This window comes from Mycteria americana, chromosome 5 (genome assembly GCF_035582795.1).
Source record: "Mycteria americana isolate JAX WOST 10 ecotype Jacksonville Zoo and Gardens chromosome 5, USCA_MyAme_1.0, whole genome shotgun sequence".
Taxonomy (NCBI): domain Eukaryota; kingdom Metazoa; phylum Chordata; class Aves; order Ciconiiformes; family Ciconiidae; genus Mycteria; species Mycteria americana.
This window is the reverse complement of record NC_134369.1, coordinates 35,530,288-35,555,687: the sequence shown is the minus strand read 5'-3', so window position 1 is coordinate 35,555,687 and position 25,400 is coordinate 35,530,288. Positions and strand designations below refer to the sequence as shown.

General features: G+C 45.3%; 1 protein-coding gene across 5 annotated transcripts in view; it reads left to right on the top strand.

Moving 5' to 3' along the window:
* The first annotated feature begins 625 nt into the window (after positions 1–625).
* SUSD6 (sushi domain containing 6) overlaps positions 626–25,400 on the top strand; it is a 99,493-nt gene continuing 74,718 nt past the window's right edge. For 2 of the 5 annotated variants that reach the window (XM_075502920.1, XM_075502915.1), the window contains exons 1-2: positions 626–813; positions 8,131–8,217. The gene's annotated coding sequence lies outside the window, so the exon portion shown is untranslated. Of the gene's footprint in view, positions 814–868; positions 1,303–2,249; positions 2,269–3,935; positions 4,077–8,130; positions 8,218–25,400 lie in introns of those variants that run through there. The other 3 variants (XM_075502917.1, XM_075502918.1, XM_075502916.1) reach the window with 3 other exon arrangements.

Below are 25,400 nucleotides of genomic sequence, written 5' to 3'. Positions count from 1 at the left end.
TCTCACTGTGAGGTAAACCCCTCAGCCTGGGAACGAAGGGCTGAAAACGCAAGGAAACGGCTTGGATTTCGCAGCAGCGTTCTGCCCTGCTGCCGCAGAGCCGTTCCTGCTCCGGCAGAAGAGCAGCAGAAGGCCGGAGAGGGCTCCAGCTCCCTCCACAGGCGTTGCTCCCAGGCGTGGGCCGACGGCGAGCGCCACGTGCTCCGGCAGCAGCACGCCGCGCCGCGGGGAGGGGTCTTGCAGCGTTCCCGCAGGTCTCCAACAACTGCAGCTGCGGCTTGCGGTAGGGCTCCCACTGCCTAGCTGCGGCTCCCAAACCAGAAGCGGCAGCTGATGGTTAGCTGGGCCAGGAGCGCGCCCGGCGGCGTCTCGCTCGCTCGCTCGCCCGCCCGCCTTCCTGCCTGCCTGCCTTCCTTCCTTCCTTCCTTCCTCCCCGCCCGCGCCCGCAGCCGCTCGCAGCGGAGGGGCAGTGGAGGGACGGCGGCGCTCTGCGGCGCCCCCCACCGGCCGCACCGCGCCACGCCACGCCACCAGCTGCCACCGCGCGGCCCCTTTAAGTCCCGCCCCACCCCGCATGCCCCAGCCGGCGGCGCGCGGGGCGGGGCCTGGCGGGTGGCGGCGGCGGCCGGGGCGTTGGGCGGGCGAGACGCCGGGGCGGCCGGGGCGCGCGGCCGCCGACCTTCAGCCCCACCGCTGCGGCACCGCCGCCCCGCCGCCCCTCCGCCGCGCACCGCACCGCACCGCACCGCACCGCCCGCCCGCCCGCCCAGCCGGGCGCCGGTCTCGCGCCGCGACCCGCCGCCGAGCCGCCCGGTGAGCCGCCGCGGGGGAGGGTGTGCAGCCCGCGCCGGGGACTGCGCCGCTGAGGGGCTGCCCGGGCCCGGCCGGTGCGCGGGGCGGGGGCAGCGGCCTGGCTCCGGCGGGGGCCTGCCGCCGGCGTGTGGGGGAGCGGGCGCCTACCTGCGCGGGAGCGTGTGTTTCGGCGGAGGGCTTGGCGGCGGGGGCAGGCGCCGGCTGAGGCGGAAGGTCTTGGCGGCGCTTCTCCGGGCGCGGGGCGGAGCGGCCCCCGCGGGGAGAGAGGGAGAGACCCGCCTGGCTGCCGGCCCCGGCACGTGTGGCCGGGGGACGGCGTTTGCTTTCCTCGGGGCTGCGGCGGGAGCCCCTTCCCCGCCCGGGAGGCCGGGGCTGGGCTTTCCGGCGGGGCCTGTTACATAATGTCACCTGTGGTACCTGCGTCGCCCTCGTGTCACAGCAGCGTGGAACAACAGAGCTGGGTTTTCTCTGAGGTCTGCGGTCCTTAAAGTGAGTGTTTAGGCTTGTGGATCCCTCCCTAGTGTGGGACGAACCTCTAGGATTTAAAAAGCCTGAGAGTAACAGCCGAGAAGTACTCGTTGCTGCCTTCTGTTTTTCCTTTAGTAGAGCTTACGGGTGCATAGAGGGACTCGGAGGAAAAGTGGTGCCTGAGGTGAAGGTATTAGAGAAGGCACTCCTGCAGCTGATTTAACGGGAGAAACTTTGTGTTCACTAGGGCTTCATCTTTGCGTTCTTATTTATGGTGCCTTAACAGTGCCTAAAGGTCAGAGCTTCCCTGGCAGCTGCCTTTACACGTGTGCAGTGCTTAGGCTGAACCTGTACATGTGTGTAACAAATCTATCGTAAATCCCCCGGAGGACCTGGAACTCAAAAATAGTCGCGCTGGGCTTTTGAGAACTCAAAAGCAAGAACTGTTGTAAGTATGCTTAAAATTGAGTAAAAGATGAAAAAATACCAGAATAAATAGTTCTTATTTCTAATATATTTACTTAATGCAGTGACACGTTTTTCATCTTTGTAGTGTTCTTTTAAACAGATTAATGCAAATACAGTAGTTTCAAGTGGGCTTATTCTCAAGGGGGTTCCATTATTGTTGGGCATGGACTTGATCTCAGTGTAGTTACAGTCACATAGGTTTTGTTGGGTGGAAGGAGGTGTGAGGAAGTGAACATATAAATTAAAAGTATCCTGAAGTCATCTTTGGAATGGTCGAGAGCTAAACTGAGCTGATGGGCAGAGAGGATTTTGCACTTGTCTGGTCGTGCTTCCTGGTGGCTTTTTGTGTGTGTTCCCATAAATGCTATTATGTAATGGTGCTTCTCTTGGCAGGAGTCTATTGTCACCATAATTCCTGAGGTTTCTGGAGCAATGCAGCTTGTTCAGGAGAGTCGTGGTCGGAACAATGGGAAGAAAAGTTCTTAAGAGGAGATTTTAACCTCTTTAATTTTTCATGCAGTAGGACTAAGCTCAAGATTTCTGCATCTCTTCCAGAGTATCCTTACTGTCCTCTGTTTGTTGTTCAGCTTGTCTTTCTCTTCTCCTGGGCTGCGCTATAGGTATCAGGCACTAGCTTGCTGCTTGCGTCCTGCGTCAGAGCTGGGAAGATGTTGCCTGTCTCCTTCAATAATAACAATTTTTATACTTCTTTTTTGTGTCTTTTTTTCTTTTCCCCTCTGAACAGAAGCAGAAGGGATATAGTTATTTTCAGAGCACTTAACTGTTGCTTAGAAAAAAATACTTGAGATAATGGGGAAAGGGGACTCTCCCCAGTCTGCATCTCTAGTTAGGACTTGTCTGTATACATCAAAGAGAGGCAAAATGCCGAAGCAGAGAGAGAATTTGCATATTAAATGCCAGTGCTCTAAGGATCAGTGCTTTTGTTTCTGCAGTTTATCATTGATTTCATCCACTGCCTCCTCTTCAGGTGTCTGTCATAAATCTCTTTGCAAGTCTGCCTCCTTTTCTTCTTTTTGTGCCACACTATTTTTTGGGGATATATTTCTATGTAGAGAGAATAATTATTTCAAGTATTGTAATCTGGTGGCCAGTTGCGGCACTGGCAGTTTTACAGATCACACTTCTGTCTCTTTATAACTTGCATGTTGTTTCTGGTAGTGATTCTGTAAGAAAAACTTGGAGAAGAAAATAACTTTTTTTTTTTCCTTGTTTGGGGTTTCACTTGCCCTCTTAAATTGGCTTGTTATATAAATTAGTGTTTTATGGACCACTAGAGAAGAGAGTACTGTCCGAAAGTAGGAAGGTATGTTTCTTTAAGGGGCCACTGGGATGAAGGAAATGTGCCGGAAAGACCTGCAACCTAATCTAACTAGCTTTTAAAATCGAAGATGATTGTTATCACTTTATGGTGTTGCACCTCATTGTACATGATAAGGGAGCCATAACCTCCTCTTAGACAAGTCATTGTCGAAACCCAGGTGCCCTCATGTTCCTACTTTAAAGGGGTGTTTTAATACGCAGATGCTTCAGTGGAGCCCGGGTCTGGGAAAGTACTGATCTGGAGGCTGGAATTTCCCAGCCACGGTATTACTGTAGCAGAGACTGGTTCTGTCACCTTCTCGCCGCTTGTCATGCAAATTGACCACCTGTGGTCTTCGAGGAGGGCCAAATGTCCTTGAGTTGTTCAGTGCACCGTGTCTCTGCTGAAACAGTTTCCAGACAGTTATCAGCAGAGTTTATATTTAGTGCAGCATGTGAAGGTGGACTGAAATGGCTGCTGGAGCTCCCGAGCTGCCTGGGGAGTCAGCGAGCAATGGTTACTGAAGTCACTAAACGTGTGTCCTGCCTGTAGTGTAGTGATTTTGATGGGATTAGTTCTGTCCTCTGATCACGGTTGTTTTCAGCTACTTTATTCCTGCCTTGAGAATTGTTTCAGCTCTCAGTAAGAGCAGTCTGCAGTGGTCTTAACCTCAGCTCCTCAGCTGTGCAACCTCTTAGCTGCAGACTTGGGTTTCTGTGTCTGCAGCTGTTCCTGTTGTGTCACTTCTGCTTTTTATCAGTGTACTTGCTCACACCACAGCCATCTACTGCTATACTGTCCAAATATGTCTCTTGCTTGTTGTGCTTTCATGAGAAAACAGATGTAAGCTGCTGGCCTCTGTCAGTCCAGGAAGGTGTGACGCTGCACCCAGAGTCTGTGTCAGGCCACCGCTGTCTGTTTTTTGCCCTTTTGAAAGTTGCATCTCTTCTTGCTAACCGGAGGTCCTCCTGGAGAAGCCCATTGCCTGCCAATACCTGCATGAAAGGTCAGTAGCTTGGAAGCCTTGCTCCAGCGTTTTCCCAGTCTGCGTCCTGTCGTGTACTCCGCCTGGTACAAGGACTCCCCGCAGCTCCCCTGCCCTCTGAGCCACTTGTCGGCTGCTGTAACCAGCTGATCCCAGCTGATCAGGCTTAGCCGGGAGAGAGGTGATCTTTCACTGGCAGGGCTGGGCTTGCCTGAAAGACTTGGGGCGTGGGGAGGGGGGCAGAGGAGAGGCAGCAGGGATTGAATTCTGCTTTAGGAGTATGTAAATAGAAACACGAAGGCGTTTCCTAGAACAGGAAAAGGGAAAACTTAACCTATACGTAGCAAAGATGCTTGCTGATAATGTGGTATTGGTTACAGTAGATTTCTCTTGCCAGAAGTACGGTAGTCTGTAATTATGTTTATCTAGTTGCCATGACAAGTGCCATGTCTTTAGAAATGCCATCATGCATGTTTAATCTCTGTTATGAAGCTATTCTGGGTACAAATGGAATTACTTCAGATGTAACCCCAGCACAGAGGGTAGTAGTTAGGGACAAGTAGATGCCTTTGAAGTGCTCTCTGTCTTTGCAAGCCCTTCGGTGTAATTCACCCAGCTTTGCTGTTTGGTAGTTACGCAGACAGTATTTTCCTTGACTCTGCTAGCAGGCTTTTGTTTGCTGAGCAGCTGCAAAAATTGATTTTAAGTTTAACCAGTGGAAATGCTTCCTATAAATTTCAGGAAGTGAGTTTTTGTATGTGGCAAGAAATATTTTCACCCACCATTTATGTGCTGTTTGTTTTGTTACTGAGTAGTGGCAGCTAGTGCTCTCTCACAGGAAGTGTAGTGTTCTCGCACGGCTTGCTTTGTGATGCAGTCTGCAAACAGGATATTTTCAAACTGAGCCTAGTGATGCTAATAAGAGACCAGTTGAAGCCTGGCCTGTTGTTTGCTTGCTTATTTATTTTAAACTGAGGATATTTGTGTGTGGTAATTCCAGGCAGTTTACTGAGGAAGCTCACGCTGTCGAAGAGCTGCAGGACCTGAAGTCAGAGGTATAAAGCCCCTACCTCTTCCCTGCTGCTTCAGTCATCCCCTTCCCCCAGCTTCTGCTTTTCTCTGCCTGCGCGTTGAACTGCAGGCAGGCTCCGAAAGCAGAGTGTACACTGAGAACCTTCCCCACAGCGCAAAGGGTCGATGTGTCTCATGTCGCTCTGTTGATTCCCCGAGGGGAACTGCTATCCTGGCAACCAGCCCACCCAGCAGTGATTTTGCTTTCTGGTATAAGTGAGTGTGAAGTGGAATGGGTTGGTCATCACCTCTGCGGCAGTAACCTTGTAGGCAAGGTAAAGTACAGCTTTTGGAGCTGGTACAGCAGGGTAAAGGGAAGCTGGCTTCTGGAAGCACTTTTATGTGGAAAATGAAACACTGCATCGTATTTATGCTATGGACTAGAATGGCTTTCAGGCCAGCAGTGCAAACTCACTTGCCATAGGAATGACTTCCTTGTAGACGCTTGAACTTTGCTAGGCTGAAACGTGCACCATTTTAACCTCATGCTCAGAAGTGAACCAGTTTCAATGCTCTGTGTCTAGCTTCCTTAGCTTACACTTTAAAAGCTCCAGAACCATTTTGGAAACTTTAAAGCTGTTTACATTTTCCCTCAACTCATTTTCCTCCTGGTTTGTAATTAAATGTTGCTGTGGTTTGCTGCTGTTCCTGTTTTTTTTCCTGCATTGGTTTAATGGGGTTCTGTAATAAAATGAGTGGGAATTGAAAGAATCTCTGATCAAAACCAAGTTTGCATCTGGTTTGGGAATAAAGATAGATAAAAAGTTATGGTGAAGTATTAGATCTCTTTCCGCAGGACTTTTAAGGGAGCATGAGTTTTAAGAGGGAAAATCCTGTTGATACATCAGTCTTTAAAACAAAAAACCCAAAAAACCCAAACCCAAACAAACAAAAAACCCCTCAACCCAACAACACCCTCCCAAACTCCCAATTTCTGTAAGTGAGCTTGAGAGTGACGTTCTTATGCTATATAAAAATACAGATCTTTCAATAGCTAAACTTGCAACTTGATTTCCAACAGTAGCTGTTAAAGGCATCTTGCTTTGAAAGGAGCTATAGTTTGTATGTGTAGTTTTAAATGTATAGATTAGTGAAATACTTGAGTGTCTCTGACCTGTTTAAGATGTTTTTTTTTTCTTCTTGGTAAATAACTTCTGGAAAGTCTTCAAGGAGTAGATATTGAAGCAGCCCACACTAATACAATTATACTGTGGGGTGTGCCAGAATCTCCTTTGGGTATTGGAGCCTATTTGTGCCAGTCACTCTCACAAGGCATTTTATTTGTTAGACCTGGTAAGGTGCTCTAATGTTAATTAAAACTCCTTTAAATGAGGGGTGGGGGAATGTAAAGATGCATACTGGGTATGTGTTGCTCTCTAATGAGCTAAAAGGCAAAAGAAAGCTGATGTGCGGTGAAGAAGACTTAACAGTAATTTATCATCCTCTGCTGTGTGGGGATTCATTATACTTGAAAGCTAAGACAGAAACTGCCCCCAAAATAGCCTGTATAGGTTATCCCTTCGGTGTTGGTACACGGCCTGAAGAGAACCCCTTCTGCGCCAAAACACCAGCCTGGAAGGAAGGGTGATTGACATCTCTGCTTTTCAAGAGAAGTGTCAAAATTGCAGAGCATTGCTCAGAGGGTATGAAAGCTTCACTTCTCCATCTGCCGCCACATATGTTACTGCTGACCCAGTGGCTGTATGTGGGATCATCCTGAAAGCTTTAAAGCCAGCTCCTCTCCGAGGGCCCCTCACTCCTTTTGAAAAGCCAAAAAAAAAAAAGGGCACGCTGCTTGCTTCAGGAGAGGGAGGCTCCTGTTTTCCCCTTAGGAAAATCTAGTAGTACGTCTTTATAAAACTAAAGCATTATTGCAAAGAGCTGTGTGATCCTGCAAACTGGTTCTGTGATGTGCAACAAAAATATGCTGGAGACTCATCACAGGCTTTCCCCTGGCTTTGTGAGCAGAGACTGTAAAACCATACAAGCCTACTAACAGATCCATTAAAAACCACTTCATGGGTATGGGGAGCAGGGTTGTACGATCAGGGGTTGTGTCTTTTGGTAAGCATATGATTATTTAAGTTGAATGAGAGACACAAAGAGGAGTTTGCTAGGTTTAATTTCATTAGCTGTGAGAACCTCCATCTCAAGTCTGTTTCTGGTTTGCTGTCTTGCAGGGCTTGCATACTTCTGAGACTCAAAAAGCTGACATTTAAATGTAACAATGAAATGTTTTAACAACAAAGGAGATCTTTAAGCAGGCTAGACAAAAATTCCTTTCAGCTCCACAGCCTTTTACTTTCACTTTTGGATGACCAGTTTGCCCAGTTTTCAGTTGGTTGCTGTGCTTTCCCAAGTGGAGAAGGTTACCTTATTAATAACCATATTTTCTTTTTTTTAAGTCTTGGAATTTTTAGTATTAATGCTGAATAAGAAAGGTATGTGGGGGGATAAGAGACAATAAAACATACCCATGTTTTTTTGGCACCACAGAAGTAAATTTCCTTTCTCCTATGCTTGTTTGGGAAGTATGCAGTATTTGTCATCACTAGATTTTTATTTGTAGAAGTGTATGTGTATATCTAATGGCTGGACTTAATGCAGCTCTAATCTGTGTATTTCAGGTAATTTCTCAGAAGTTTCAGTTCCATTGAAAAAAAAAATTAACAAAGCTTGAGTGGTGCTGAAAAACGTTTTCAGTAACACTCTGCTATGCTTGAAACTGTGATCTGTTCTCTTCTTATACTTCAAATTTTTAAATGGAATGTGTGAGGGTAGTTTTGAATATTCTTTGTTTTTGAGTAACTTGTGCAGTATATCTCAAACCCAGATCTAAATTTTGTGGGTAATGCCTGTACCTGAAGCACAGCTGTGCCTGTGTCCTAAAAACGTAATAGAACTGCTCCTACCCCTCAGCCTTCCGGCTCTTTTATGTGACAGAGTTGCCCTTCTTATCCCCTATGTATTCACAGCTAATACTTACTTTTTTGTGCATTCCTAGGTGTGTGAATCAACCTGTCCTCACTGAATCATCGCTTTAATCATACTACCTTGACAACCACTGTATGCCAGCTTGTGTCAATACCAGGTAAGATGAAAGCTAATGCCGTTACTTTATTTTTCCTGATTCTTTGCTTTTTAAACCTGCATTTTGTCCAAATGACGGTGACTCTTCTGTAGACTAAAGTCAGAATGTGCTGCCTTCCATGTTTTCCTCCTGCAGCAAGACAGCTGCTTAGTGTTAGCATTACTTCCTGTTTCGAAAGTTAGTGCTCTGAAATATTCTTAGGGTCTGACTCCTTTGTAGCCATGCCTTAGCCTTTTTCCGGACACCCGTTAACCTGTTTTTTGTGGTGTTCAGATACCACAAGCTGTTCTTTTTTTCTTGTATTCTTCACCCCCTTACCACTCTCTGTTTTTTCTGTATAAACTGTTGCACTCCTGCCTTCCAGAGTTAAGCATGCACGATAAGCCGCCTGTACTATCTGACCTTTTCTCTTGAACAGAAAATGGTTTTTGTATTGTTTTGATTTTTTTTCCATACTTGTTCCCAAATGTTACCTTGTGAAACCTATCACAGAAGGGTCTTACTTGTGTATTTTAGTGGTAAGAAACTACCTGGATATTTCTTTCAGAAAACTAAACATAAAGCTGTTTTTCGGACCTCACCCTTTTATCCCCCTTTAGAGAAGGGAAGTAGATTGGGGGGGGTGGGGAGGAAATCCCTCTAATGCTTTCAACAAGGTTATTATCCAGTACTCTAGAGGAGTCCTAGTGCTGACGAACTAATGTGAGCCTTTGTTCTGATGCTAATCAGACTAGGGATAATTCCTCTGACTACACCCTCTTCCTCTCAGATCCCTCTAGCAGTGATAAGGCACTAAACTCCTTTGCTACCACTCTTCTTGCTGTGCTGGCCTATTGTCCTTATTTCCTGCAATTGCTACCTTGAGTGCAAAGGCTTGAGTTTTGAGGGGGTCTCATTAGGAGTGCTCATTTAAATCTTTTGAGGTTTTTTGGGTGCTCCTTAGTGGTACTTGTACAATTCAGTTAAATAGATATCTTGGTGGATATATATGCATATTTATTTTTTGTATCATTAACTCAGAAAATAACTTTTTTTTGATGCAGAACACATTGGACTTGAATGTAGTGGTATCTTTTTTTACATGTTGGGACATGTAACTGAAAGAATGCAAGTTGGCATGTAGCTGAAACTTAGAAGGTATTTTTCTGTCTGTCTCTTCTTTCCTCCTTTCTTGGCCAGAGCAAACAAATATTCTTTCTCAAATGCTTTTAAATACCCTTAAAGAGACTAACTTCGGATCACTAGTCCAAAGAGCTCTGTAAGTTTTCTAGGATGAATGTATATGCAACCTATATATTGTTTCAGTTTATGCCAATGATCTGCTCCCAGTCTAAAGACAAACTGCACAACAATAGAGCTTGAAGTCTAGGTATATAGTGAAATATGACTTCGCATGTAATATAACACAAAAAATAGTCCATTAAAACGGTGTCTCTTCACTAAATCTTATTTGTGGCTGTGGAGAAAGGGCGAGGGGTGGTGGTGAAGATACTGGTTAGGTCCCATGTGAAATGATTGCATGAGACAAAGCTGTTAAAAAATGTCTTGCAGATCAAGAAAAGAAGGGGAAAAGTGTACCAAGTTAGTCTCTTTACCCTTTCCTTGACAGTACAAAGCTGATGAGAAGCTCATCCTTGTGCTTCTAAAAGCAAGTCTCCTAGTATAGCCGTTCGGTTTGTGATAGTGGGTTCGCTGAGGATAGTTGGTGGCAATCCCCCGTGGATAATCTGTCCTGAGTCTGGCTGAGCTGGTCTTCTAGTGAATTTGTAAGGGAGTTTGCTGTCTGTCACTAGGGGCTATTCACTCTGCAGGGTGGTTTGAGACCCTCTTTAGTATCAGTAGGGAATAGAGGGACAGGAGGGATTTAGACAAGTTAAAGAACATCCCTAGAAGACAGAGACTGACCAAGTGCGTCCGCACAGGTAGCATCTGCATATCAGCACAGTGCTCTCATAGTGTTTCATTTTGATGGAGAATGTTTTTTCCTAATGCAGAATTGGAAAAGGCCTGTAACGACGATATAAAAATCTGATCTCTTTGCAAACTGCACAGTTTTTGGCTATGTAGACGTAATGTCTACATAAGGTCAAAAAAGTGTGTAAAAAGGTATTGGGGAGGAGGGAGAAAGGCTCCATCAGAAGGTGCCGATTGGAGGAGACTGATTTAAAGTGTTTGGGGCAGGGCGTCCAGAGCTGAAACTTACCTTTTTGCTAGTGACTGTGCACAGCTGGGGAGTGTGTGTTACAAAGGCTGTCCAGCGTGGCTTCCTGATGCGAACCTGTGTGGAAGCGTTAGCTGTGAGAAGGGGTTTATGAGCACTTCCAAACAGCAATTGTTTTTTAAGGTTGATTTTGTGGACAATATCCTGAAGAGACATCACTAATAGATGCAGTGTGACACATTTTATGTGAGTAAAATTATGGGCTAGGCATAACTGCCTTTGCCTAGCACTATTAACCCAACAGTTGTTAAATCCCAGGAAATGCTCATTTTCAGGGTGGTGATTGCTTTTATGACCTGAAAATAAAAACTGGAATGCGTGTGTGTTGTTGGTTTCTTTTCTTTACTCTCGATTGGCATATGCAGGGCATTTCCTGCGAATGAGTGCCCTGTACTTAGAGTTAGTCATATTCTATCACTTTTCAACATCCTGTTCATCTTTTATAATTGTACTGGTTTTGACTGGGATAGCGTTAATTTTCTTCATAGTAGCTAGTATGGGGCTATGTTTTGGATTTGTGCTGGAAACAGTGGTGATAACACTGGGATGTTTTCGTTACTGCTGAGCAGTGCTTACAGAGTCAAGGCCTCTTCTGCCTCTCACCCCACCCCACCAGCGAGGAGGCTGGGGGGGGCACAAGAAGCTGGGAGGGGACACAGCTGGGACAGCTGACCCCAGCTGACCAAAGGGCTATTCCATACCATATGGCATCATGCTCAGCATATAAAGCTGGGGAAGAAGAAGGAAGGGGGGGATGTTTGGAGTGATGGCGTTTGTCTTCCCAAGTAACATGATGGAGCCCTGCTTTCCTGGAGATGGCTGAGCACCTGCCTGCCCATGGGAAGTAGCGAATGAATTCCTTGGTTTGCTTTGCTTGCGTGCGCAGCTTTTGCTTTCCCTGTTAAACTCTCTTTATCTCAACCCACCAGTTTTCTCACTTCTACTCTTCTGATTCTCTTCCCCATCCCACTGGGGGTGAGTGAGTGAGTGGCTGTGTAGGGCTTAGTTGCCAGCTGGGGTTAAACCATGGTATGATTTGAAACAATTAACCTGAAATGGTGTGTGTGTGTGTGTGTGAGAGAGAGAAAAAGACTGCAGAGAAGTTGCAGTACAGAACACAGGATTCCTCTCCCCCATTATTTTTATCCTGTGAAGTGAGAACAGAAGGAGGATGCAGAAGCATTTCTGAACAGCTCCTGTGCAAAGCTTCCCATAAGGCATTAAATGCTCTGTAACCTGTGCTTTCTTGTCTGTTCCCCCCCTTGTCTGCTTGAACCATTTGTAATATGGAAAGCTTAAAACCCAAGTGCTTGTAACAGTGGTGTCCGCTCTGGGGTTGGCCAGTGTTCACCTGCATCCCTTCATACATATTGGGGTTTCTCCTTGGTGTATATTTTGACTTTTTTTTTTTTTGTCCGGGTTAGTATTTCCCTTTCAAGTGGTGTGCTGTAGCATAAAACTCCAGGGGCATATGGTATTGTTGGTATTAAAAATAAAGGAAACAGTACAGAATATTCAAAATTGATCTCTCTCCCCAAATATTTTCTTTCTGCTGCACTGATAAGAGGCCAGAGGGGACTTCCTCTGCCTGTTTCTTTATGTATGAACTCAGGGTTTGGATTCTAGATGAGAGTGGGTTGGGTTTTTAGTGGATTTTTTTGGTGTTTATTTTAAGGTAATTTGAAGACCAGCTTAACCCTTGTGACTCTCTGGTTTAATCTCTGGTAGAGAGGAAGGAAGATGCGGGTTTTAGCGGCCACCATATCCTGGAGACGGTATATTGTTCTATTTAAGCTATGATGATCACTTCTTCCCGCTTCCTCCCCACTTCCCCCCAATATTTTGTGGAAGACACTTCTTGATTTTAACTTTTCATCTGTATTTATCCCTTATTGTGGGGATTCAAGTTTTTATTTAGCATAGCTTAGTCATCAACTAACACACTGCAAAAAGGCTCTTTGACTTTTGATGTGATAAACAACTTGCTGTGTGTGAGATTGGGAAGAAGATTCCCCCTTGCCTTGTGCTCCCTGGCCGATTCCCCTCTGGCTCTGTTACCTGAACAGCCAGTTGTGTTTACGGGTAGAGCTTAGCATCTTGGGGACTGCTTGGGTCAAACTCGCTGGTGATCAGTTATCTCACCTAACCTTGGAGCGGCCGGCTGGAACCCAGCATTACCTGTGGGTGCTATTTCCCCTCAGACTGTAGTAGGGATCAGGCTCTGACCATATGCTGCCTAAACAGGAGTTGCAGGGAGGCAAGCTGGGTTCATGTGGGATGTATAGATTGAGGTACTTCTTTACAAGGATGGGTCCTTCAGATGAAAATGAAAGCATGCCTGGGGGAATGCGAGTTGCCAATGTCCTTACTGTGGCTGTTCAAGGAAATTGGCATTATAGCTTGTCTACCATCTCACTTTCCAAAATCCTCTTTTTTTTCTTTGCCTTTCCAACAGGAAGACCTCTGCCGTTTGTGACAGAAAGCAGTCTTCTCTAGTTTAGCAAATCTGTTGTAAGAGTCCCAAGAAAAGACAGATATTTGTAATGGGCATCAAAGCTATTAGTATGTGACTTACTTTTGGGGCAGGGACTTGCCTCTGTGTTGGTAGAGTGGCAGTTTTATGGCAGCACGAGCCTGGGATGAACTCAGGAATAAGAAATACTCGTCTGAAAAACAACCTTCTACAGAAAATCTCCTGTTTGAGAGGTATGAAGATAGGCCTGTTGCAGAATAGGTTGAAATCTGTTAGTGCCTCTGTTTTTTGTTTTAAATGACTCACAGGAAACACCTAGATTCTTCAGAACAACTTGGGTGTGGTTTTTTTGTTGTGGGTTTGTTTGTGTTTTGGTTTTTTTGTTGGGTTTTTTTTTTTTTTTTAATTAAAACCAGGCTGCCCTGCATAAAGTGTGAGGCAGCACAGGGCGGTGGGAAAGGAGATGTGTATTGTACTTGCAAGACTTTTGAAAGGGTCTAAACACTGAAGTTAGAAGGAGTTTTGAAGCATTTGAGCCACTGCATGTTAACAGTTGGCACTAATGTGCTTCTGACCTCTGGCAACATGGCTGAGAAAATAATCCTGGTTGTTCCTTGTAAGTTGATCTCTGTTGCCTTGGTTGATCTGTGTACCTGTGCCTGGTCTTTTCCACCATCTCCAGCACTGTACTAGTGCACTGGTTGGTGCTGACTAAAGAGGAGGACTTGAGTCAGAAATACTGCTTCTTACGGAGTGATGCACATGCTGCAGCCTCTCCAAGTGTTGTTCCAGACAAGCATTGCTGAATTTGAGATGTGTGATTTTTTTATTTTTTATTTTTTTTTTTTTCCTCTGAGGTACTTGGTGGCAAGCAACCGTATTTGCTAAAGCAAGCCGGTATTTTGTAGTTCTCCTGCATTGTGCATTTAATTGCTGCATAACTGATTCCTGCTGTCTCAAGCATACGTTGATTTTTCTTTTTTTATGCCAACTGTTTAACAGGCTCCCAGTACATAGGGGAATTTTGCACCCTCTTTCTACTTAAAGTAGTACTTGGAGCTGTTGAGAGATATTATTCAGCTTAGACAATACAGTACTGTGTCTTAACAAGGGCATGTGCATATCCTAAATTCTGTGAAGATACAGCTGGGCGCTGTCTAAATGCTCAGAAGTTCAAGTCAACACTTTCTTCCCTTTCAGCACCTCACGCAGGGTGCTCAATTTGTTTAATCCCCACAAGTGATGAATTTTATAGGACGTAAACAGTGCAGAGGATCTTTTTGTCTTCCGAGCCATGAAGATCAATACTAAATGTAAAATCAGTAAATTCTATCTAGACTTTTTTTCTCTAGGACTCAACAATTATCTTGGTGTTTCTTGTCTTTGAGGTCTTCTCTGTCTCCTTTTTGGCTATGGAGCCAAAAATGTACGTGATGATGGTAGAATTTGCTGTAAGTGTAGAAGGCAGCCTGTTTTTCAAGTTGAAGCGAATTTTTGGAGGTAGGTGAGGTTAAGGAGGAGCCAATAAGTTATTTTAAGCAGGCTTTTTGAAGCTGGCTTAACTCATTAGTTACACCGGGATGAGCCCATGAATTCAGTAGAGTTATTTCAGACTTGCACTGCGAGGGTGATTGATGTTACACACTCTGTACCTGATGTCTGAAATACTACTGCAGAGATCCTCTCCCCTTTTTGGAGAAGGGAAGGAAAATAAGAATATTGCAGACGTAGTATGTGGAATTCCTTGGCGAGTGTGAGAATCCCTGTGCCTGCTACCCAGGAATCAGATGCCGAGAAAGGCATTTGACTTAGACTGCCTGTGAGAACAGAGACTGACAGCTCTGGAGGCTGAGGCTCTATTAGCCTCTAAGAAAAAAACCAGGGGATGTTAAAAAAGGTGATTAGTGAGGCAGCATTAATGTAAGCCTTGTATAGTGCCATGAATGTTGTGTAGCTGTTGCCTGGGCTTCTCTACATGCTTCCTGCCTATCAAAGCCTCTAGGATCTGCAGGAAATGGAGCAGAGCTAGATGAGCTCATTTTGATCATATGTGAATTCTTGCACACCAATATGTGTGTTAATTTTTGAGGGTAGATCAGTTTCCTTAGGTGTGTATCTGTGTGTAATTGAGATGTAATCTACACTTTGCTAGGTGGTGCTCTCAGGTGGGGACACAAATCACAATTAAAGGCTAGTAGCATGCAATGGAGGAAGGTAGGAAAAATGAAAATGTAGAAAAATGTAATTAATTAAAACTGAACTAGGCTGTTTCTTTTATGTGAAACTACTCCTAGGAAGGTGAAGATCTGAGTACATTTGGGAAGACAAGCCTCTTGGCAATCTACCAGTCTCCTGGTGTCCAGGAACTAGTTCTTGGAAGAGACGGTGTTGCTTAGCTTCCTGGTGAGAAAGAATAGGTTTGGTTATGAGAAGTCAGAGTAATAAAGGTTGGACCTCTGCAGCTACTGTAGACCCAACTTCCTGCTCAGAGCAGGCACTTTGGCTTATGTAGATCTGGATACAAGGGGTGGGTCTGGATGTCTTAGGTAATGGTTTGGGCTATATGTAGTAGGTGAGTGTCTCTCATGGGACCTTCCCTCAAGAGAAATGCTGAGCTTGGTTCCCAACTAATGAAATCACTGTTAGAGAATAACAGGAGGCTCAGAAGAGGATTGCAAAGGTTTCTCTGTTCAAATCCACATGTTTAGGTGATATTCAGCTGACTGCTGGGGTCTGGGCTTTGAGGCCCTTTATTATTATTTCTGTCTTTGGAGAATCTAGATTGGGAAGAAGCAGTAAGAGGTTGTATGTGTCCTCTCAAGAGAAGTTGTTGCATTTGTTTAACATAGGGGGAAGGAAGATTTCTTGCCTTGAGTTCTTGTCTTGTATAAAGTCAAAACATATTTGCCTGCCTTTCTCCCTCCCTTCCCACCCTCCTTCACCCTCCAATGAAAGCATGTATTCCAGGACATATGTGTCTTAGAAAAAAACATTTCCTTCCTTACAAACATGACGTTTGCAAACACCAGTGCAGTCTCTCATGCTGTCAATGGTACGCCCTGGGGGTATGGGCATTATTATTTGACTGTAGGTTTTTGCCTTTAGGTTGTGTTTGGCAAAAGACGTTTTAAGTAAATTCAATCCAGTTTACTTTGTATTGGTATTAAAAGCTTAAAACCCATTCTTTTTCCTTGATATTTCTGTGGAGAAGACATTGCTGGAGTGAGACTTGCACTTGGATAACTTGACGGTGTTTTATAAGTAACCCTCTAACACAAGATGAGCTTTTCTGTCTTCTGGAATAAGAGGAGCTAAAATACAGAAGCAAAAACTCATCAAGTACAAATGATATGTGGATTTACTTCCACAGTAATGACCATTTCCAGTGTAATAGGGCATAATGTGTGGCTGCTGCATGCCTTGCACTGTGGTGTGCGACTTCATTATGTTGTGGTTTTCCCAATGTGTGGCTGTAAGGTTGCCAAGCTTTCAGCTGCTGGTGTAGGTTTGTGTCAGCCACGCCTGGCACACGAGGAGGTGGTGACCTTGTACGTGTGCGGGGCACGGGTGGCTGTGGGAAGGATGAGAGTTTATGTACTGCACGGGGCGGGGTGACAGGTGTTGGCATTACTGTAGCCGGACACGGAAGTCTTTTATTTGTTTAGTCATTCAGTCTCGGGTTTAGTGCCAAACTTGGGAATGCAGGGCTGCTACCTGGCCTGGAAAGAAAAACAAGGTCTTAATGTGGAAATGCTGTTCTCGGGTGGAAAACGTTAAAGTAGAAAGAAGCAGAGAGGGGTGTCTGCTGCTGCCGTTGAGCCAGCAGTGGCCTCTGGAGTGCCTTGCTCTGCATTTGGTGGTATTGCAGGCTGTGGAGGTGCACATTTTGCTGTAGTGGGCATTAAATAAACCACTTGATTTATCTAGAATGCAAACATGCAGTGGTAGCTATACCATGGAGGAAGATTTGTATGAATCTCTGTTGAACAAAAACCCAAGATACTTTGTCCTGCTTTTTTGGCTTGAAATACAAAATGCCTTAGTTTGGGGGTGTGCTTTCTTTGCTCTGCAGGAAGGTGAATTTGGGGATCTCTTCCCGAAGTAGCACTGAGCTAGACCTTATCTCCTTTTGCATCAAACGGAAGCATTTCCTTGGTAGGCTTTGTGGGGCAGGAGAGCTGAAATACTTGGTGTTCAGAAAACAAAAAAAAATCCTGTTGCTCTGGGGTTTCTGAATGCCTAATGAGCAGTGACTACTTAAAGGGACTTGGTCAACTGGGAAATCCTACCTTTGTCTGAAAAATTTCTCTGCATCTGTTCATGTAAGATTATGAAAAAGTTTAGAGGGTGAAATGTTGCTTTCTCCTTTCAGATCATAGCATGCCCATTGACATAGGTGTGGTCATTTTGATATCCCACAGAATATATCTGCTCCTCCCAGGGTTGAAGGCTTTCTACGCTTCTGTTTTTCTTCTCTGCGCTGTGTGAGGTAATGAGCAACCGAGCTATCATGAGTCTAAAGTTCAGACCATGGCAGAGCAGCCTGGGGACATCTCTAATACCTGAAGCTCCTTTTAATTCACAGAGGAAAAAAAAAATCCTTTAATTACTGAATAGATGACAAATATGAGGATCACAGTGAGACTTTGAGGCAAAGCTTAACTGCTTATAAGCCTGAAGTAATTGTGGCTCTCCTTGCTAATGAAGTTAAATGTTGGGACTACAGAGCTGAGAAGGCAGACTTTGGAAAATACAATGTGAAAGACTTATTTTTTGTCTGCCCTGTGAAATACCAGCCTTTCCCCCTTGGCCTCCTTACCCTCGGCAGAGGACAGGTGCCATGTGCAGAGTCATTTTGGCCACTGCCGCTTCCTGCAGTCCTGTGTGCTTGTATTGGGGTCACCCACATAACTGCTGATCTGCTCTGACATTTTCTTCTCAGGGGACATCATGTCCGGCTCTGGATTCAGGTGATCCTAAAATGGGTAGGCTGTCCCAAGTTCCACACAGGGGAAAAAAATGGATTTTGTTTGTCCCCGCAAAATCTGCCTTTTCTGAAAACAGTAACAAGGTTGCTGTGGTTTGATCACTGTTAGCCACAAGCAGAGTTAATGATACTAGACAAAAAAAGAACCTAGAAATGTTTGTTATGGAAGTCCATATTTAATCTCTCCCAGTGGCCTTTGACTTGCTTAAAGCTGTACTACAACCTTTCTGATTTCCAAGACTATTGATTGCCCCTTGTGCCTGAAAATGCATTTAATTCTGTGATGCTTTTGCTGGCAATAGGTCTTCCTTTTTACATGGAAGAAATGTAGATTATAGATCATGCTAGAAATTGGTTGGGAGTAACTTCTGGTGGATGGAAAATCTTATATAAGAATAGTATAAGCTGTGTGCAGAAGTCTGAGTTGCAGAAGGCTTTAAAGTCAGAAGCCTGCATCCAGCTTTCAGCTTCCATAGGAGGTTCCTACCCCACACGAGTGCACTGTTTCTGCTACGCCCTGGTGCAAAGTGTGTCTTTTTCTAGTAGGATCATCAGTAAATTAGGAGGGCAAAACATGGAAGAAAATGACACTTCATTCTACAAACTTATCATCAAAAGCTGGCTTTTAAAAGCATAAAGATGAAGTTCCTGGTCCTAAGATGAGGCTGCTAGCCACCTCAGTAATTACTTAGCCTGGCAATAGCTAAAATTCAGATATTGCATCTCGCTTTCCCTCTGGCACTTTCTGGCTGTGAGGCTGTTAACCAGACAGTTGCTGTCTGTGTCTCTTCTGTCCTGCATTGCTTTTCTCGTTACTGTGTTTGAGGAGGCTGAAAAAGCCTTGCTGTCTCAGCAGTGGACTTGAAGCCCACATGAGAGCTATACACCAGGTACCTGGGAGAGTGCCTTTTTGTCTTCCTGTAAGCAAATGCTTGGCTCTGCTGCAGACCCTTGTGGGTTGCTCTTTATGTAGGAGTGTTCATCTCTGGGTTTCTTGCCTGAATTCTCTTCCACAGGCAGGGAGCGAATACAAAGTGAAATGTGTGGGTCAGGGCAATAATATACCTGGACTCAGACTGGAGTGTTTTAAAGGGATGGAGTGGGGATACTGGGACATGTTGTGACCTGGATGGATTTAGGAAGTAATGCTGGCACTAGTTAATCTGGCCTGTCATTTTCCATTTTATTTACTCCTGGCACTTGACTGTCAGAGCAGGCTTTTATACTGTGTTCTCTTTGTGGCTTAGGCTGCTCAGCGCTGCTGCAAAATCCTTCTAATCCTTCTTGCCATCCGTCTCTTGCAAGGAAAACTCAATTGACAAAGTGAACACTTGAATTTCAGAGAGCAAGTGGGGATTCAGGTTTGGGAAGAATGAAGAATCAGCAAACATAGCAAGACCTTGTCGGGACTGAGGGACTCTTACAATAGGTGAATTAACTTGTATGCTATATCCTGACAGCTGTTGAGGGACTTTGCTAGTACCAGGGATCTTACCTCCTTGCACAAGACTTTCGCAACTAAATGATACCCACCAACAGGTGCTCAAGTAGAAAAAGACCTTGTTGATCTGTTTTTTAAGAGATAATGAGGATGCATTAAGATTGTCCCTCTTGACTTCTGTATCCTGTATTATAACTTTGCATGGCAGACCCGTATGTGGTATAGCACTGCTGAAGTAGAAGCTTTCTCAGCTAGTGTGCCTGTGTTCTGCAAGATATTAGAAAGTATTGCTGCCACGTGTCTGGCCTCACATTTGTTGAAGAAAGACTTGTTTTTGGGTGCTCTGATCTGAACCAACTGTGGTGGCTGCAATTCTGGGCGGTGCTTTCAGGAATTGAAGATGGCTTCAGGATAGTGGTTGAGATTTATGGTGCTAACCATGCTTACTGCTGCCAAATGCCTCACAGCTCCAGAGCGTTACTGTAATCTGCTGGTGACAAAACTGGCCTTTCAGTGTTGCAGCTCTGACTGGGCTGTGGATAAACCAGGCTCATGTTAGGGCTAAGCAAAACTCCTACAGGAGTGTTCTCATCCTCTTCATTCTGGCATAGTCATGAAAAGTGCTCTGAGCTTGACTGTCTGGGCCAGAATACTGGCCACACTGGTTCTTTAGAAAGCCAAATGTGGACTGGGATGATGGGGCTGGAACAGTGGGAGGAGAATGGGCATTTTCTCCTTTATCTTGGAAGGAGTGACCTATTACTTTTGCTTTTAAATATGAATGAACTCATTCGCCATACCTCAGTTACTGACCATATGGTATTCCTGGTAAAAGTAGCAGATGTTCCTCTCTTGCTGTGTTTTGCTTTGTTACACAAATTCTCTTTGTTTTCTTTCTACCCTGTCTGCAGTGGGCTGCAATAGTGTTTGGCTCCAGCATATCAGGTTATTGCCCTGAATTTCTAAATGTGCATTTACAAATAAGGTGGGGACTGCATAAAATGTTGCTTGGGTTGTGGATCTGATGCATGTGTGTATACAGGTGGTAACTGAACCCTGCATTCTGGGTCAGTATACTCAGCTGAATAGTTTCTCCTTCTGTTTCACTGTTCCTTATGGCCTCTGCACTTCGTTCTTCACATAAAACAGAATGTTCCACCCCACCTTCTTTGTGGTGGTTTGATTTGATTTAATTTTGCTAGTGAACGCAATTTCTTTACAAATCTGCATCACTTTGTATCCCAGAGCAGTGTTGTTTTAGTGAGAGAATGGGGATATTTTTGCACATAAGTGGTTGTTTTCTATATTATCCCTGCCAGTATAGTTGTCTGTCCTCTTGTGTACTCATGAGCTGCTGTTCCAGTTTAGTAAGGGAGAGTAGGCATATGGTGGTGGACTGCAGCAGACAAATGTCTATGAGTGCCAGATAGACCATGGCATCCCCCAGTCTGGATGCAGGAATTAAAAGGTTGTACCCACAAAGAGTTGTTCTCTGTTTTGTCTTTATTTGCACGGGGTGTGAAGCACTTGACAGAACACTAAGAGAAACTTTGGTCCTTGCTGATGAGGATGACTCAGCTCTTCATAAATCTGACTTCGTGTATTCTTAGGAATCCTCATGTGGGAAGGGGCACATTGCTTTGCCACTGGAGATCTGTTGCCCTAAGGCAGTGTCAAAAGGCTGGCTGAGCCTGTACTGCCATGCTGACCTGCGTGTACTCTTTTGCACATTCAGCTACAACAGGTGGGGTTATGAACCGAGCCCTTCTGTGGGCTTCTTGTCTGGGCATAGATAGACAGTTCCTTCCCCTTTCCCTGTAAATCTAGCCGTGGTCAAAATATCTTTCTTTCCCTTGTCCAGGGACCCTGCCTGCTAGTCTTCTGTGTGAAGATAAATGTGTGCCAGTATTGATGTATTTACTAAGAAGGGCGTCAAACAAAGAAGAATGTGGTGGTAGATTTTTTTTTAAAGATTTCTGGAATGGGGAGGAGGATTTCAGAGAATCATAGAATGGTTTGGGTTGGAAGAGACCTTAAAGATCACCTAGTTCCAACCCCCCTGCCATGGGCAGAGACACTTTCCACTAGACCAGGTTGCTCAAAGCCCCATCCAACCTGGCCTTGAACACTTCCAGGGATGGGGCATCCACAGCTTCTCTGGGCAACCTGTTCCAGCGCCTCACCACCCTCATAGTGAAGAATTTCTTCCTTATACCTAGTCTAAATCTACCCTCTTTCAGTTTACAGTCATTACCCCTTGTCCTATCACTACGTGCCCTTGTAAGAAGTCCCTCTCCAGCTTTCTGGTCGGCCCCCTTCAGGTACTGGAAGGCTGCTATAAGGTCTCCCCCCAGAGCCTTCTCTTCTCCAGGCTGACCAATGCCAACTCTCTCAGCCTGTCCTCATAGGAGAGGTGCTCCAGCCCTCGGATGATCTTGGTGGCCCTCCTCTGGACTTGCTCCAACAGGTCCATGTCCTCCTTATGTTGGGGGGCCCCAGAGCTGAACGCAGTACTCCAGGTGGGGTCTCACGAGAGCGGAGTAGAGGGGCAGAATCACCTCCCTTGACCTGCTGGCCACGCTTCTGTTGATGCAGCCCAGGATACGGTTGGCTTTCTGGGCTGCAAGCTCACATTGCTGGGTCATGTTGAGCTTCTCATCAACCACCACCCCCAAGTCCTTCTCCTCAGGGCTGCTCTCAGTCCGTTCTCTGCTCAGGCTGTATTTGTGCTTGGGATTGCCCTGACCCATGTGCAGGACCTTGCACTTGGCCTTGTTGACCTTCATGAGGTTTGCACAGGCCCACCTCTCAAGCCTGTCAGGGTTCCTCTGGATGGCATCCCTTCCCTCCGGATTGTTGACCGCACCACGTAGCACGATGTCATCGGCAAACTTGCTGAGGGTGCCCTCAATCCTGCTGTCCATGTTGCTGACGATGTTAAGCAGTGCTGGTCCCAATCCTGACCCCTGAGGAATGCCACTTGTCACTGGTCTCCACTTGGACGTCGAGCCATTGACCATAAGTCTTTGAGTGTGACCATGCAGCCAATTCCTTATCCACCGAGTGGTCCATCTGTCAAATCCGTGTTTCTCCAATTTAGATACAAGGAGAGACAAGACAATTTGCTGTTAATATCAAGGAAGCTGCCATGGTTTAACAAGAAAAAACTTTCTCATGTTTCAGTGAGGTATACAGTGATGGGATTGCTTGAGGTGAAACTAATATTAGTTTTGTTTTTTCTTTTTGAGAGAATGCAGATACCAGCTTTCTCCATATATAAATAACTGTGGAACAGTTCAAAGTGTGTGTGTGTGCTCACTGGTTAATTCAATACTGAGAAGAAGCACTAGCACAGGTATTGTGACCAGGCTGTGGATGTGTAGTCTTTTGCTTTACTTTGGAAGGCTTATGGCAGTGACATGGGTTGATTCCCTTTGGGGAAAGCATGAGCCTCTAGAGGAGGGATTCTTTCTGGCTTTCTGGTGAAGGAAGTAGAGGTGGGGAGGTGATTATCTCAGGGCCCGAGGAGTTTACCTCAGACCATGCACTGAAGAAAGATGCAGTACAGAACTGCTCTTCCCATCTGTGCTCAGAAACCACTAGTCCTTTCTGGCAGACTTGTGTCTGGGTGCTCTTGGGCTGGCTGCTTTCTGTTTGGGCTGTAAGTCACCTGTGATGGTGTGTTTGTACAGTGCTTCTTAGCATGTGGGAGCTTGTAGTTGCTACATTCAGTGAGACAAGGTGATCTTGCAGGTGGATTTAACTGCAAAATACTGTAACTTGCAGGTAGTTCCAAACTTAGTGTGGCCCCTTGGCAGAGCCAGTCAATGGGCCACGGTGTTTTAAGCATCTGCTCATGTAGGAGGCTGAAACCTAGCGGACTGTTTGAGGGACGAAGAGTGCATTTGAGGACATTGGGATTAATGGTAGAGTTATTCGGTTACAATAGATTGCTCTAAAATTTTAATGCTTTTCTTTGTAGAAGACAAAACCACAGCAGTGAAACCTGCTGATAGCCGTGTTTGGGAGCAGGCTCAGGTTCCTGGAGAATCCTACTGGGGCCAGTTACAAGGATGCAAGGAGGCAGCGATTTCATCTTTGTCCTTAATCAGGAGAGGAACAGCTGCACTGGGGGTGGTGAAATGCAAGGAAAGGCCAGATAAATGCTAAGACATCAAGAACAGACAGAGATCTCTTCTTAATGTTCTTGTTTGTATTACAAAACTTACCACAGTCTTCGAGGTGCTGCCAGAATGTACACCCTTTAAACAGCAACTGAAGAAAACCAACACCCCTGCCCCAAGTTAAAAAAAAACAAACCAAAAACAAACAAAAAAATCCCCACAACAACTTTAACCCAATTAAAAAATCTCCAAAGTTGTTTGTTTTTTTTTTTTAAAAAAAAGCTTAAACTCTGATGGACAAGATCAGTGTTCAAGATGACTGGAAATGTTATATAGTGAACCTGTGTTCTCTGTCTCACTGCTCTCAGTAGCTTACTCCCCACTGCCATTGCAGCACCCTGTTTTCTGTGCTGCAGGCATGCTTTGGCTTAGTATCAAGCTTTGAAAGATATGTTCAGCAGCAGCTCTTGATCCCTGCCAAGGAGGGGGTATACACTTGTGCATAGGTTCTGTCTCTTAAGGAGGCATGACTGAACTGGGGAAAAGTTTAAAAAAAAAAAAAAAAAATCAATCCCAAAACCACCCCCCCACTCCCATCCCCCCAAAAAAACAAACCAAAACCCCCACCACAAAACCTGCATGCTTTCTGAAAGTACATTTCTTATGGGAGAGGAGCCAGTTTGCTCCTTTTTACCTGGAGCAGGAGATTCCTGTGTTCCCAGTTGTGGCTGTTTAGGGAAGCCTGCTGCAGGTAGCTGTGGGGTGGTGATAATCCCTTGCATGAAGGAACATAGCCTCCGTTACCAGTGTGCAGCTCATCTCTGCACTGAGCTCCAAAAAGTGAGAGCACAGCTTGGCCCTTGTCGAGGGGGTGGTGTGCCCGCACAACTCTCACTAGATTGCTAATGCTGCAGCTGCACAGGACCTTTGTAAAATGCACAAAGTAACTGCCCTCAAAACCTTACAAACTCATTCCTATATGCCCAGGGGTGATTTTTTTTCAGTCATGGGAAGTCCTGGAGACATTGTTAATGAGTTCAGCTGAGGCTGAGGAAATAGCACAAGGAACTGTGGAAGAGGGAAGGCTCACTCTTGCGTGCAAAGCATGAACTGGAGTATGTGCAGAGAGGGTATAGAGGTGTGGTGGTAATCTTAAGAAGGGATGAATGAGAAATGAAAGCAGAGGTGAGGCTGTGTTAAGACTTGAGGATGAGGGGAAAGAGCTGGGAACTGGAGAGGGAGAGCCATTGGCAAGGAAAGTCTTAGTCTTTACCCCTTTCGTAAATCTGGTTTTTCGAGCTCATGTCAGTGACTGTAGCTTCAAAAATAAAAAGGGAGTTAAATACTTACTGGTAAGAATTTGAGGGAAGCCTGTTTTCAAGCAGTCTTGCTTTTCGATTCTTGCTTCTGAGCTGAATTATTGTCATGTTCTGGGACAGAAGTAGCTCATGTATCTGAGTGACCTTTTAATTTCCTTTTCAATTTTCTGAATCCACTGTAATGAACAAAGAAAGCATTAAGAACAGGCGTGGTGCAGATTTTATTGCATGTTTCCAGTAGACCAAACAGCTCTGGATTTCTCTAGGTGTTACATAGCAAGAACCTGCTGTGAGAGTGAGATCACAGGGAACCAGTTGTGGTTCAGATTAAAGAGGTGGTTTCTCTCCATGTGATGGTAGCTCATGATACCTTTGTAGCAGTGGTCTTTTTTGTTCTGTTTATATAGCACCTTGCACAATGTGGTCTGATTCCTAGGCTCGTGATTTCTGCCTCCCTTTGCCCTGCAAATGCTAATGAGACAAGAAGTGCTTGTGAAGGGCTTTTTTTTGTCTAGTCACATACCTGTCTTAAGCAAAAGTTTATCCTCTGGCATGTGCCCCAGGCTTCCTGCGTGCATCTCTTCCCTTGCAGTGACTTCTGTAGTGAGTCACAACTAG